Source organism: Podarcis pityusensis, assembly GCF_964106645.2.
Source record: "Podarcis pityusensis genome assembly, chromosome: 17".
NCBI classification, from domain to species: domain Eukaryota; kingdom Metazoa; phylum Chordata; class Lepidosauria; order Squamata; family Lacertidae; genus Podarcis; species Podarcis pityusensis.
In genome coordinates, this window is record NC_138042.1 from 8,123,727 (window position 1) to 8,139,998 (window position 16,272).

At 43.9% G+C, this 16,272-nt stretch overlaps 1 long non-coding RNA gene across 1 annotated transcript; it reads left to right on the top strand.

Annotated features, from left to right (window-relative positions):
* The first annotated feature begins 6,607 nt into the window (after positions 1-6,607).
* Positions 6,608-10,916, top strand: LOC308467028. Its single transcript, XR_013981101.1, has 3 exons — positions 6,608-6,691; positions 6,808-6,847; positions 7,859-10,916. It is a non-coding gene; the product is annotated as an uncharacterized lncRNA (long non-coding RNA).
* The last annotated feature ends 5,356 nt before the right edge of the window (positions 10,917-16,272 follow it).

A 16,272-nucleotide genomic window follows, 5' to 3' on the forward strand; every position in this document is an offset into this window, starting at 1 on the left:
GTCAATGCAGACCAACTCGAGCTCCGCCAGGTGTTCCCGTTGGGGTCGTGTCATGGCCCTAGCCCCGGGCTTTGGACAAGATCCACAGCCCCGTATTCCTTTAACGGAATACCCTTAAGCTTGGAGGGGCAGGTGATGGCCACACCTCCCCTCACCCATCATAAGATCAACCAGTGCCTAACCGCTAAACCTTACAAAGTTGTGATGATTGCTATGAGGTAGGAGAAAACCAAATGGCCCATGCCAATTTGCCAAGTGGAAAAATTCCTACCAGGCCCCTCAACGGCGACCAACCGAGGTCCGTAGCAAGGCCAAATTCGAAACCTGAAAATAGGGAAGGAGGGTGGGAGGTCGAGGAAGTGAGCCAAGAGGAAGCTCTCACGCCTCAGTTTAAATGGGGCCCAGCCACACCTCCCCAGCCAGTGGATTGGCTGGCAGGCGAATGACATGGCTGGGACGTCCAGGGGACACAGGACTTTATCCCCCGCCCCCGGAGGGGAGTGGGTGGCCACATGGTCCACCGCAACTCCTCCCCACTGGGAAGTGGAGTGGATTTGCCGTGATGTGCTCCTTACCAGAGCTATGACGAGTGCTCCTGACTGCTGGATAGATCACTGATTAATACGCTCCACGGTGGTTATCAAGATTAAACCTCAACGGAGGCTTCAAGGAACAAAACCAAGGCACAAAATGAACACTCAAGCCCTTCAAGATCCTATTAAGTGGAATTGCTTCCAAACAACTCTTAAGGACCATCTGCTTCCAGAATTTCCTAATAACGTCAGGGAACACTGGACCAAGCTAAAAACACCCATTATTGCAGCCTGTGAACAAACTATTGGATACTAAACCAAGAAACACCAGGACTGGTTTGATGAGAATGACAGTGAGATTGGATGCATTATTGACAAGAAAAGGAAGGCCTTTCAGATCTGGCAAAACTGTGCCACTAAGAAAAAAACCAACGCTATGCCAACGCTAAGGCTGAGGTTCAAAGAAGAACCAGAGAACTAAAGAACACCTGGTGGATAGAAAAAAGCTCAAGAGATCCAGCACTTAGTCACTGGCCACTGACACTATCCAAGAGTTTATTTCGTAGTATTTACATAGTATGAGGATAAGTACCTCTGGTGATGGCAAGGATTTTGGAAATCTTTGAGCTACTGCTTTAAGTCCACAGCACAGATATAACAAAAACTATTCTGTATAAAACTGTGCCCCTCAAAGGTCAGTACTGCACCCCTCTGAGGTCTGCATCCAAGGTAGCTATCTAGTTGATCTCATGATAGCACCAGTCCTGGTTTTACTTAGTCAGGACTGTGCTTCTGCGAACCCTGAACTGCTGCAACGCCTGCCATTCTTCTTCCCGCATTAACCTCCTGCAGTTCCCCTTCACACCCTATGCAACCACTAAGCTCACTCCTGACCTTGCCAACACTACTTCTTTCTGTTCTCCAGTCCTGCTCTGCCCCGTTTTCACTTCCGCATCCAGGCCTCCCCACTCCTTTTGTGCCACCCTCGCCCCCTCAAACCAGTCTCCTGATAACTTCTTGCATCTTCTTCCACACATTGCAACTTGTAAGCACCCTTTCCAGTTTCTGTGCAACTCTGAAGATGCCATTCCCTCTTCTTCAGATCCTTTCATGCCCTTGCTTTCATCTGTGCTCCACATTCCCATGCTTCCTACTCCCTCCTTTTCTGCAACCTTCTTTGCAGCTGCATTTTCACCTTCTCTCTATTTTTTTTATAAGATATTTATTAAGGTTTTTTGAAATATTACAGTGAAAATGAAAAAGAAAAAAGAAAAATACAAAATAAAAACAGTTAAAAACACACATATTTTCTATTACTTATTTTCCTTTAGCTTGTTTCCCGGACCTCCTCGTACCTCCCTTTTTTGTATTCCACTTCAATTTATTGGTTCAGCAAATCCTTACCATTAGATTTTAACCCATTTATAACCCTTTTTTTTTCATATTCTCTTAGAGCATTACAGCTGGAAACCGCTTAATTACTATCCAACATCATTCTATCATTCACACTCTATCCTCCTCCAAACCTTGCTCAACCCTCCATTGCACACAGACCACCCCTGCATTTTCACGCCACCTCCTGCAGCCCCCACCCCTTTGCTTACCTTCTTCTCTGGCGATCACTCATAGACAAGTAAGAGTGTCTTTCATGAACACGGTTTTAACAGTGAGTCCGTAAGTGACTGTGAAGACCAGTTCTGGATCCACATGTCCTTCCACAGTGGGGACATAGGTTTCCGGGTGGGAGTTGATCACAGTGAGGGTTTGCCAAATGTGCCTTCTTCTTAGCATGTTCCCCCTTTTGTCCTGAGTTCAAGCGTTTTCAAAGTCCGTGACACCTTTGGTAAAGGCTGTTCTCCAATTGGCGTGCTCGCAGGCCAGTGTTTCCCAGTTGTCAGGGTTTATACTACATTTTTAAAGATTTGCATTGAAAGAGCCTTTAAACCTCTTTTGTTGACCACCAGCATTACACTTTCCATTTTAAAGTTCAGAATAGAGTAGTTGCTTTGGAAGGCAATAATCAGGCATCTGAACAACATGGCCAGTCCAATGAAGTTGATGTTGAAGAATCACTGCTTTGACACTGGTGATCTTTGCTTCTTCCAATACACTGGCATCAGTTTGCCTGTGTTCCCAAGTGATGTGTAATTTTTTTTGGAGAAACCATTGATGGAATCTTTCAAGAAGTTGGAGATGGTGTTTATAAGTGATCCATGTTTCGCAAGCATACAGTAAGGTTGGTAGTACAATAGCTTTGTAAACAAGCATTTTGGTTTCCCTGTGAATGTTCCGGTCTTCAAACACTCTGCTCTTCAGACGGGAGAAAGCTCCACTCACAGAGCTCAGATGATGCTGGATTTCGACGTTCATGTTGGCCCTTGTGGAAAAATAACTGTCCAGGTAGAAGAAGTCATGTACATTTTCCAACGTTACACTGTTGAGTTGGATTTGTGGCACTGCAGAGGGGTTATTTTGTACTTGTTGGTGCAGCACTTTGGGGGTTTTTTTTGGATGTTGAGTGATAGGTCAAGTTTTTCATAAGTTTCTGTGAAGATATTTAGGATGGTTTGGAGGTCATCCTCTGAGCGTGTGCACACTACGCTGTCATCAGCATACTGAAGATCTATGACAGAATTACGGTAACCTTACTCTTTGCTTTCAGCCTGCTCAGATTAAAGAGCTTTCCATCTGTTCGATACGTCATTTCTACTCTAGTGGGTAGTTTCCCTTCAACAAAGTGTAGGATCATGGCAATGAAAATAATGAATAGAGTTGGGGTGATAACACTGCCTTGTTTAACACCTGATCCCCATGTGAATAGTTCATTTTGAGAGCCATTGTTATCTGCAATGGTTGCTGTCATATTATCATGGAAGATCCAAATGATGCTCACAAATTTATCTGGGCAGCCAATTTTCAGAAGGGCAGTCCACAGGGCATTATGATTTACAGTGACAAAGCCTTATTGAATGCCATATACAGGGGTTGGTATTGCTCTCTGCATTTTTCATGAAGCTGTTGAGCGGTGAAAATCATGTCCACTGTCCCCCAGAAGGTCTAAAACCATTTTGGAATTCAGGAAGGGTCACCTCAGATATTGTTAAGAGATGGTTTGCTAAGATTCTTACAAGAATTTTGCTGGTCGCAGCTAATAGAGAGATGCCTTGATAGTTTACGCAATCCATTCTGTCAACTTTTAAAAACTGAAGTTAGCGGGGGTTGGAGGGTATGTATGCAAGTAGGTAGCCATGCCTAATGCACAAACTAGCCTGGCACCAGCCCTGGTGGAACCATACAGTAAATCCTAAAGACACCACAATCTCCAGTGACCTTCTTTGCAAAGAAACCAAACCCCTGGGGTGAGGGCAACAATATATCCGGCTGGCTGTATCGTGCTTCAACCAAGGAAGATCAAAGTGATCCTTTGTGAATTAACATGGGGTCCCACTCTGGCTACAGGTGGGTTTGAATCAGGCGAGTAACTAGGGCTGGATTTAGGCTTGATGAGGTCCTAAGCTACTGAAGGTAATGAGGCCCTTTATATGTCCAGCTGTCCTTTGTCAACAACAAATTGTTGCCGTTTTTTGTGTTGAATATATGCTACATGGTAATTTATGGACCTAATAGGTATCTAAAGCCATTTGCACATAACAAATAGAAGCCTACACAACACAAAACACTGTTGCTGTATGTAAGTTTTATTTTATTTGTTTTTTATCTTATATTTTGGAAATGTACAGTCATATCTCATGTTACATCTGCTTCATGTTACGTTTTTTCAGGTTGCGTACCAGAAAGGGTTACTTCCAGGTTTCGCCGCTCATGCATGTGCAGTAGCGCTAAATCGCGCTTCGCGCTTGCGCACAAGAGCCAAATCGTGCCATGCCCATGCGCAGATATGGCACTTCAGGTTGCGGGCTTTTCATGTTGCAAACAGGACTCCGGAACAGATCCCTTTCGCAACTGGAGGTACCACTGTACATCCATTTTTCGTCCCCTTTAATTTTTTGTGGGGCCCCCAAGAGAGTGGGGCCCTAAACTATAGCTTGTTTAACTTATATGTAAATCTGGCACTGAGAGCGACCAACATTTAACAAACAATGGAGCGAGGAGGGGGCGGAGATAAAGAGCCAGGAAAGGAGAGAAACAAAATGCGAAAAAATCGTAGCATCGTAATCGTTGGAGGAACCCTCAGGGTTCTCTACTCCAACCCTGACAACTAAACTAAACTAACAGTCAAAATAAAAAAAATCCTTCCAGTAGCACCTTTAAGACCAACTAAGTTAGTTCTTGGTATGAGCTTTCGTGTGCAAGCACACTTCTTCAGATACACTGAAACAGAAGTTGCCAGATCCTTCTATATAGTGAGAAGGTGGGGAGGGGTATTACTCAGAAGGGTGGTGGGAATGGGAGATTGGCAGATAGCTGAGATGAGCCTGCTGACGACTCTTAACGACTGTAATAGGTCTTACAGGAAAAGGCAAGGGGTGAGAAGGTGAGAAATGGCTTAGTCATGTATAATGGGATAAGAATCCAATGTCTTTGTTCAAACCAGGTCTCTCCATGGTTTTAAGTTTGGTAATGAGTTGCAATTCAGCAGCTTCTCTTTCCAGTCTATTTCTGAAATTCCTTTGTAGTAAAACAGCTACTTTGAGATCTTGTATAGAATGTCCTGGGAGATTGAAGTGTTCTCCTACTGGTTTCTCTGTTTTGTGATTCTTGATGTCAGATTTATGTCCATAAAATGGACATAAATCTGACATCAAGAATCACAAAACAGAGAAACCAGTAGGAGAACAGTTCAATCTCCCAGGACATTCTATACAAGATCTCAAAGTAGCTGTTTTACTACAAAGGAATTTCAGAAATAGACTGGAAAGAGAAGCTGCTGAATTGCAACTCATTACCAAACTTAAAACCATGGAGAGACCTGGTTTGAACAAAGACATTGGATTCTTATCCCATTATACATGACTAAGCCATTTCTCACCTTCTCACCCCTTGCCTTTTCCTGTAAGACCTATTACAGTCGTTAAGAGTCGTCAGCAGGCTCATCTCAGCTATCTGCCAATCTCCCATTCCCACCACCCTTCTGAGTAATACCCCTCCCCACCTTCTCACTATATAGAAGGATCTGGCAACTTCTGTTTCAGTGTATCTGAAGAAGTGTGCTTGCACACGAAAGCTCATACCAAGAACTAACTTAGTTGGTCTTAAAGGTGCTACTGGAAGGATTTTTTTTATTTTGACTATGGCAGACCAACACGGCTACCTATCTGTAACTAAACTAACAGGTAAAGGTAAAGGGACCCCTGACCATTAGGTCCAGTCGTGACCGACTCTGGGGTTGCGGCGCTCATCTCGCTTTATTGGCCGAGGGAGCCAGCATACAGCTTCCGGGTCATGTGGCCAGTACAACTAAGCCGCTTCTGGCGAAACCAGAGCAGCGCACGGAAAAGCCACTTACCTTCCCGCCGGAGTGGTACCTATTTATCTACCTGCACTTTGACGTGCTTTCGAACTGCTAGGTTAGCAGGAGCAGGAACTGGGCAACGGGAGCTCACCCCATGGCAGGGATTCGAACCGCCGACCTTCCGATCGGCAAGTCCAAGCAGCATAGTGGTTTAAACCACAGCGCCACCCGCGTCCCCCTACTAAACTAATAGAGTACCAAAAAAACTAAACTAAACTAAACTAAACTAAACTAAACGAGCACCAAAAAAAAAAAAAAAAAAAAAGAGTACCCAAAAAAGCTCTTTCACTCTTAATAGCTGAGGGAATTCCAACAGGAACAGGTTTTCTCCTCGTCGCTGCTGACAAGCTGTGCCGGCCCCTTTTCAGGGATGTCCCGTCGACAGCGCTGGGCGGAGCGGGCAGGCGGCTATACTTAAACAGAGCCGGGCCGCAGGCGAGGGAATTGGGCAGCGGTCGGCGCGATGGATGTCCCCGGCGAGAGCGAGAGCTGTCGGCGCGGCGTGTGGCGCGCTTCGCTCGCCGTGCGGTGCGCTCTGCTGCTAGCCGTGTGCGCCCTGCTTGCCTCGCTGGCGGCGCTCGCCACGGTCCTGGCGCGTCGGGCGCAGGAGCCGCCGCGGGCGCTGCAGCCCCCAATGCCGCCGACGCCAGTGCCTTCTGGCTCTGAGAAATCGCAACATGGGAAGGTACCCTAAAGCTCATCTAGTCCAACCCCGCGCGAGGCGGCCAGCGCTAAAACAAGCCTTTCCCCATTTCTGCTGCTCCGACGCCTCTAACGCCAGACTTCTCTTTTCTTTTTCAGAATTGTACTCGCCTCGTCTTTAAGATCAGCGAAGGTACAAGTAAGTATCCCTTCCCGGAACACGTGTGCTCACTTGGAGTCCAGAAAGAAGGCCTTGTGGGATAGGGGATCACGCACTAGGACTGTAGAGAAGGTGGTTCAAAATGCAGGGGCCAGGGATCGCTTTGGAGCGCATAGAATAACCCCTGTTTTAGAACAGCTACACTGGTTGCCAGTTTTGCTTCCAGGCCTGATTTAAAGTGTTCACACGAGTGTTTGAAGCCCTTGATTATTTGGGGCTCCAAACATCTGAAAGACTGCCTCCATTCCTACCAACCTTCTTAGCTATAAAGATCTGCAGAGGAGGCTCTGCCGTTCTCAGAAGTACAGAGAACGGCAGCCTGGGAGAGAGTTTTCTCTGTGGCAGCCCCTAAATGGTGTGCCTAGCACCTTCATCCAGGGCTGGATTTCGGTTTGATGAGGCCCTAAGCTACTGAAGATAATGGGGCCCTTTATATGTCCAGCTGTCCTTTGTCAACAACAAATTGCTGCTGTTTTTTGTGTTGAATATATGCTATATGGTCATTTATGGACCTAATTATCTAAAGTCATTTGCGCATAGCAAATCAGAGCCTACACAACACAAAACACTGTTGCTGTATGTAGGTTTTATTTTATTTGTTGTTTATCTTATATTTTGGAAGTGTGGATCCAATTTTTCCCCCTTTAAATTTTTTTGGGCCCCCAAAAGAGTAGGGCCCTAAGCTATAGCTTGTTTAGCTTATACGTAAATCGTACAGCGTTGAATGTGTACATTGTACAGCTCCATAAGGTATTTTGTGTTGAGGGAATTGCCTCTTCTGCTGAATTTATACTATTCTGGTTACTGCATTCATGTAGCTTTGTACAGGTGAAAGGTTGATAAAGAATCCTATAAATACAAGAAATAAGTCTTCTATGAGACTCCAAGGAAACTGGTGGGTGGCTCTGTTGGGTTCCTGCTGGGATGATGCAAAGGAACTGGTTGCTGTGGTGTGACAGATGTTCCCACTTGATTCCTCTCTTTTTACAGCACGCTTAAGGAACAGGCAACTGAACTGGTGGGATTGTAAAGTTGACGGAACAATATGTAGCTCAATATTTGAATACAATTCTTCAAGACTGGGAATTAAGTATGATGGCCTGTACAGCATCTATGCCCAGATGAATATTTCACACCAGTTAGCTAATGTTAAAGAGAAGGTGAATATCAGCCTCATCATCCATGGTCATCGTGACGGACACTCTTTCCGTATTCTGACCCTCCCGTTGAGTTACCCTGCTACAGCGCATACAAAGGAAACTGCAGTCACAGTTTTCATGGATGTCTCATCTTATCAACTGAAAGAGAATGATAAACTTTCCGTGGAATTAATGGCAAGTGACACATACAAGAGCTGGACCCTTAGTCCCAAGGGTAACTTTTTTGGTATCTCCCAGGTTCCTGCAGAGCCTATTTCAGAAGAAACTGGAATCAAATGCCGTTCTTCGGTGTGTGGAATGGAGAAGGGTGCTCAAGAACTTTCAGACAACGCTTGAGACAATTCCTCTGGATCAAAAATGACAGCTGTAATTGTGTGCCGGCTCATGCAGATTACAGGGTCTGGAGAGAACCAGGACCAGAACTTCAGTGGGAAACTTGACATTCAAGACTGTTCCAAGTGCTGCTGTGAAATGCATGGATCTGTGTGGCAACTGGGACAATGTGTGGATAATTGGCACATGTCGTGCCTGTGTTTCACTGTGGGGCAATCACTATGTGTGATTGGGAAGAAAAGGGGGCAAGCTTTGCTGCTAGCACTGGTTTTGGGAATCCGCTCCTGAGAATGGGGTTGGGCTTGCTGACCTTTGAAGATCCTTTCATTCTTATTAGATTTATATGTTAATCTACTGTACGAAGTAGGTAAAATCAAGTTGAATATGTGACAGATTTCAGTCAGGCAGCAATTCCGGAATAATATTATGCAACTCATGAGATCTACACCAGCAGATGTGTGCCTGTCTTTACCCCATCCTGATATTGCTGTCCAGAGTGACATGTCTTTAGCTGTGATTCCTTCATGGGGTGGGACTAGATGACCTTTGGGGGACCCCTTCCAGCTCTACAGTTCTGTGATTCTTCTCATTTGGAGGTTGCAGCGGTCCTGGTTGCCTCTGGTGCTGGTCACTCAGTTTGTTGCATGCTGGCTTCCAGGAGATCCCAAACAAACCATTCCCTTTCCTTCTGCCTCAGACGGTATGGGTGGATCTCTGACAAGTTGCTCCTGAAAACACTATCAAAACCTTTATACATCCGTTTGTTTGATTGGGTGGCTGGCTTCACACCCTCTGCTTAGTCTATGCCCAGCTTCCAAAGAGATGCTGAGGTTCACGGAGATCCTTGCTGTCTGCATGTTAATGACTGCGCTTTCTGTTCCCAGTCTGTTTTGCCCATTCCTTCCCAGTTAGTGACTTAGATCTCTGCTTTGGTGAATTTTTGCATTCACCTGTGTTCTGGGCAGTGAAAGCACTGAAAACAAAAGTACTAAAGGAGCACATTAGTGATTTGCTTTCTCTTCCATCCCACAAAACACCCTGAAAATATCCAGCACTAATTAATAGCCCAGATCCAGACTAGAAAATGGGGGGTGGGAAACATACCTAATTTATATTTTATTTATGTTTCTTGATGTTGCAACAGTGTATTTTATTGACATATTTAATCTTTGTATTTTATTTTGAATTGTATTTAATATATGGCAAAGTAGTTGCATACACCAGTGTCTTAAGCCTGCACACCTGTAAGAGTGTATCTGGATATACCTCTGCAGTCTTGAAGGCTTGCTTTCCTGCCTTTCTATTTGCCCAATACTCTTCTCTCCAAAGCATCTCTGCTTATCAGTCTCCAGAGGCCACAGGCAACTAGATGTTTCAGGTAAGCAAGTACACAGAATTCCTCTCAAGCAGCTGAGTGGGCTGACAGAGGAGAGACAGATCAGGCCAGCATCATAGTTTCTGTGCTAGGCCATGGGAGGAGGGAGGAGAGTAGATTTCTTCATGGCCGGCTTGAAAATGCAGGATACATGCATTTTAGCTGGCTAGTTTCGAAAGAAAAATCACAACTATTGTATGTGTGTTTTCAAGGCTGCTGTGGAAACACCCACATCTCAGTTACATGAGTCAAATGTACTGCCAGTAGTAATTCTGAGAAAATCCTGTTATAATTTTTTTTTAGGAAACTCTGTTGAAGGGATATGATCTGTCTGTCTTGATCCTATATTAGGATCAAGGGTTGTAAAATGCACCAAGAATTTAGCATCTAGAGGGCCATAGGTTCTTCATTTCTCATTTTATCCTGTGAATTGCCCTGAGACCTGCAGGTATAGGGTGGTATACAAATTAAATAAATTAATAAAATTAATAAATTCCTGCACTTAACAGTCAGAGCCTGGCTTACATGAGACTATTGAACGTTAACATTTCATTTCTGCTGAGGTATGTTTGATGTTGCTGCTGTATACCGTATTTTTCGCTCTATAAGACTCACCAGACCACAAGACGCACCTAGTTTTTGGAGGAGGAAAACAAGAAAAAAAATATTCTGAATCTCAGAAGCCAGAACAGCGAGAGGGATCGCTGCGCAGTGAAAGCAGCAATCCCTCTTGCTGTTCTGGCTTCTGGGATAGCTGTGCAGCTTGCATTCGCTCCATAAGACACACACACATTTCCCCTTACTTTTTAGGAGGGAAAAAGTGAGTCTTATAGAGCAAAAAATACGGTATTTTGTTTTTTTGTTTTCCTTGAGCTGGTTCGTGTTTTCATTTCTGGTAGGCTTTTTTTAGGGCCAATTGGGCAGCCTTTTCTTTTTAATAGGATTTTTTTTGCCTGTTTTAGTGCAATTCCTTTTTATTATTTAAAAAGAGGGCTATCTTTTTAATAGAGAAGTTAGCTGTGCATTTTGTAAATACATAAATAAATGGTGAAGTTAAGACCATTTCAAGGTGCTATTTTTAAAGCCCCTCATTTCTTTGAAACTGCATATCAAATAAACTCTGATTATTATTGTTATTGTTACCGTTCAAATGTATATTAAGGAACATAAAGAAAAAGGTTGTATTTTTAAATTTTATTTATCCCTTGGGTATTGAATAAATAAAAACTGGTTAATTTATCATTTTTGTCTTTTTCTTTACATCTTACATAGTTTTCTCAGTTTCATTGTTGTACCTATATATTTTCATTAATATGGCTAGCATTTCATTCAGTAAATGACCATTTTGTGACAATACCTTTTGGACCAGTTGGTAACATTCAAAATTCCAGGTCACAGGTTTCCTGTAAAAATTGCTAACACTAGATTTTGATCTAATGCTATTTCATAGCCACCCATTTCCCTTGGTATATCTAAAGTATTAATGCAAAATTTTCTTGTGCCTGAGCAATTCCAGAATATGGCCGCACAATATTCTGAAGACCACTGATTTCAAGAGTGCTTAACTGCTTCTGAAGTTCATATGGTATAAAATACAAAAGAAAAAACACACAAAATGGAGCAGAGGGTGTATTCTTCTCTCTCCCCAGCATACGATGGAACTTGATGTTCCATCAGCCCCATGTCCAGCTTTCATGCAAGCCACTTCAGCAACATCTGGAGGGCCACTGGTTCCCCATCTCTGCACTAGAGGGACTATTCATGCACACACGGGCACAGATGTGCGCATTCAAAGGGATGTAAGGCTCAACAGAACTCTTCACCTTTCTAGGTGCAACAGGGGAGCGTATACACAAAATTTCACTGGTCCACTGCATGCTTCTTGAAGATTCACCCAGTTTATGTCTAACAAGGCAGCACCAATCTCTTGAGTTCTCACACATTACATGAGTTTTCCCCAAGTTGGGGAGGCTCATTTGACAACAGAAGAAATTTATAAACCTGCAGAACTTAAAATCTTGTGAATTAAAAATCTCTGTAACTCTGCAACGTGTAACTCATCGGGAGATGTTGACGTTTTTGTTTGTTACTGCTCATTTAGAAAAGGCTAAATGTTGGCATTATGCAATAGGCCTATCCATCGATTCACGCTCTGCTCAGGTGTGGTCCAGGAAATTGACACCAGAAGCAAAATGAGACCTTCATCCTTTTACAACTCCTGGCATCCATTCATTTCCTACAGGAGACGTAACAATCAGTCAAGGCAATGTCCCCAGACCCACGGAAACATTTGGAGAGACGTGTTGTGTTCATAGCTGTCAACTTTCAGATTTGAAAATAAGGGATCAGCAGCCTCAAAAATAAGGGATCAGCAGCCTCACCTGTCCCGGGGACAGTCTACGGGATGGCTAACAATCCGGGATAGCAGCGGGAAGCAGCGGGAAACGGCGCTGGAATAAGGGAATTTCCCGCAAAAAAAGGGAAGGTTGACAGCTATGGTTGGGTTAGAGGTGTTAATAATCACCATCAGAGATAACAGCTTGCGAGGGCGATTTGGGGGCTTTGAAAATGTCCCTTGTGTGTATTCAGTTTTACTGAGTCCCTAATCTAAACCACATTCCCCTTACCAAGTGCTGACAATAGCATTTCCTACACTCAACTCTTACTCAGTTTGATAACCCAAAACCATAGATCAAAACCTCAGTCTGTTTCACAGTTAGTCACCCTCTTCTTTTGCTTCACATATCATCTCAGTGCCAAGCTTAGGGCACTGGAAACCCTTGGACAAGATGCCCAGAATGGGCACCCTTAAACTGTGAGGATACACAGGTGAGCAAATGGACAGCTCCTCCTCCTCCTGTTTGACAACCTTGCCAACTACACACTCCTGGAGGAGGGAGAGTGAGGATGTGCTCACATTGCTGCCTTAGAGTGCTGGTGAATTTGTTTTTGTATCTATTTCACAGCGCTTCCCCCACCCCATCTGCTCAAATCCGCATGGCTTCATTAGTGTCAGATTCAGTCCTATTAGTGTACACACCAGGGGGAATTGATGGGGTGAAGTGGTCTTCACCCTTTGCAAAGGTGTGCATACCTTGGCTAGAGATGAATTAGGAATGGCTTAAGGACTCCAGTTGATGTGAAGCTGGTTTAAGAAACAACACACCAAACAGTATTTCATAATGAGGTACAGTGTATGCATGCATTTTGGATAACTTCCTGGGGGCATGGATTAAAAACCCCACACCAGAAATGCAGTGGGTACACAGTAAACGGTAGTGTGAGCTCAGCCTGAGTCGGTGGCAGTGGCAGAAGAATTACCTAGCATTATCTAACAAAAATGAAACCCTCATCTAGTATTGTTTCTCATTGCTCATCTGCTCTGTCATGTGCGGGCCGGATAAAGGATTAGACCTCAGCCTGTTTGCTGCAGCTGTAGCAGAATCTGCATCCTGCTAAGGCCTCAAATCAATACTTTGCTGCCAGTATTAAAGTCATGTTTGGCATAAACTGATTTTCTCATTGAACTTGGAAATAACAGAACAGCTAGCAGATGCATCAGCTTTACCTGAAGAAGCAAGCAATTTTAGAGCAACATCAGCACCCCTGTATTCCTGCCCTGATAGCACATGGTGGAGAAATGCTAAAGTGAAAGAACCACTGTGATCGCCACAACCACAGAAGTACAGTATCAAAGATACAAGGCTGCTTCTGTTAGTACTCACCTGGCTTTCTCAAAGACTCAATGCAAAGGAACCTTTACTGATGTGCTATGAATCAAGTGTTTGGAGCCGCTTTCCTTATTTTATGATAAATTCCTAACTTTGCATGCCATCACTGCCTTTGTGTTTATAAAGCCGTCTGCTAGAAATAGCTATTTTTTATTTTAAAAATGCGTGTGAAAAGCTGCAATCTGTCACAGAAAATGAATGGTCAAGGTTGTATGTAAGAGAGGTACAGTGTGGCCAATATATTTATTCCAAGGACCACTCTATTCTCCAGAGTCCATTCAGTGGGGGATAGGAAGTCTCAGTTCCCTAAAGAATTTGGTGTCATGGGGCTACCGTTTTAGGGAACATGTGTTCAGGCAAAGTGTTACACACACACATATTATGTCAAAAATCCAATAGAGAACAAGCATTGATGTGTGAACATTAAAGTAGAATCTCTACACTGCAAAATATTTTTGGTAGGAATGCCAGAGGCTGGGATAAAATGGGTTTGGGGGCTTCCTTCAGCCTGTCAGCCACCAGGTTGCACAAATGTGCAATAATGTGCATAAATGTGCTTTTATACTGTATTTTATGCTGTTTTTTGTTGTATCATAATTAAGTGTTTTAAATTTGTTGTTAGCTGCCCTGAGCCCAGTTTTCTGAACCGGGAAAGGAGGGATATAAATTATTATTATTATTATTATTATTATTATTATTATTAGGCCAAGACCCCCAGTACACTTGGCTGGTTTCATCCCTCAGTAAGATTATCCAGACACTTTGCTAATAAAGATAAAACAATGCATAGATAAAAATCATAATAAAGGCTGGATCTAGACACATCAGAAAAATGTTTCAGGAAAACGCGTTGGGAAATCACGTTGCTGAAAGACAAAACACTACAGCACCACCTGGTTTCACTTAAAGCAGTTTTTGGGTTGTTTTTTGGGTTGTTTTTTTACTGGCGTAGCTGAGTCCCAAGACAGACACACAAAACAGATCAATGGGCATTTTAAAAAAGAATACTACCATCATAACAATGTATGGGGGTGTATCTTAATGCCTCACATTGTGATCCTTTGTACTTACTTGATAGCAAGCCTTTTTCGACTCAGAGGAATTTACTTCCAAGTAAGCATTCACAGGAATGGGCTGCATATCTGAAAATGTGCACTCAGCAATATTTCTGAAGCATTTAACAGTAAATGTACGGCACGGTTGCTTAATTGCCTCAGTATAATTCACAACAGATGCCTTTTGAAGGTTTGCCGCGTAAGTCATTACAGCTTGTGCGCCACCAAGTCTGAGATCATCGCTTGGCGATTTGTTTCTTCATTTAGTGGCAACTGTTTGGAAAAAGCCACTGCGTTTGCTCCTCTGCAGGTGCAAATTTGCACAGAGAGGGTGGAAGGATTAGGCCAATGCTTCCATCCACTACAGTGGAAATTGATGCTTCAGTTTGCATCACTGCTGCCAACTCCCCGCTCACAAACAATAGGGAGGAAAGTCGGTGTAGCATAATGAAACTGAGAAAACCACATCCCTGCTGGGGATCATTTTGAAAAAGCATCTTGGCTACCTTATCATTCAGCAGCTGCTGTTTTTTTCTCGAGCTCAGAAGCCTATTATTATTTCCTCTGCGTTGCTGCAGCCAGCAGTGATGCTTGGAAGGTTGCTCACATGTTAAAGGCCCTGAGCTGCCACCACACAGTGCAGCTCTCTGCATAGCCACCGACTCCGTTTCCGTTCATCTCTGCATCTGTTTGTCCATTTGGAAAGTGAATTTCTTTGTTTTTCCTTGCCGACCAATGTAGAAGCTTGAGTCTTATGTGCCAGTGGCTTGCACGATTGAAAGCTGGAAATGAAAATTTAGAGTTTCCATTTTAAACATTCCAAGACTTACCCAGGGTGTCTTTGTGATATATGGTTTATTTTCACATATAAAAAAGGTAAAGGACCCCTGGAAGGTTAAGTCCAGTCAAAGGCAACAATGGGGTGCAGCGCTCATCTCGCTTTTCAGGCCGAGGGAGCCGGCGTTTGTCCACAGAAAGCATTCCGGGCCATGTGGTCAGCATGACTAAACTGCTTCTGGTGCAATGGAACATCAGGACAGAAACCAGAGTGCACGGAAATGCTGTTTACGTTCCCAGAAGCTGGGACAGAGCAACAGGAGCTCACCCCATCACGGGGATTCAAACCACTGACCTTCTGATTGGCAAGCCCAAGAGGCTCAGTGGTTTAGACCACAGCGCTACTGGGGTCCCCTTGCAAGATTGAAAACCATAAATGAAAATTCAGAGTTTCCATTTTAAACACCCCAAGACTTACCCAGGATGTCTTTATGATACAGTGGTACCTCAGGTTAAGTACTTAATTCTTTCCGGAGGTCCGTACTTAACCTGAAACTGTTCTTAACCTGAAGCACCACTTTAGCTAATGGGGCCTCCTGCTGCTGCCGCGCCACCGGAGCACCATCTCTGTTATCATCCTGAAGCAAAGTTCTTAACCTGAAGCACTATTTCTGGGTTAGCAGAGTCTGTAACCTGAAGCGTATGTAACCTGAAGCGTATGTAACCCGAGGTACCACTGTATATGGTTTATTTTCACATATATACCACCTGAGCCTATGACGGAGGGAGGTCCCACCATTAACACCTCAAGAGGGTCTTGCTTCTTCCATAGCCACAGCCTTGGATTCCAGCAGAAATCAGGCATCACTCTGCCTCCCAGCTACCCAGCCTGCAAGCTTCTAGCTCACATAACTCAACTCTCAGCTCTGGCCTTTGTCTTTCTAACTACCAGAGAGGGAGAGGGGGCTCACCC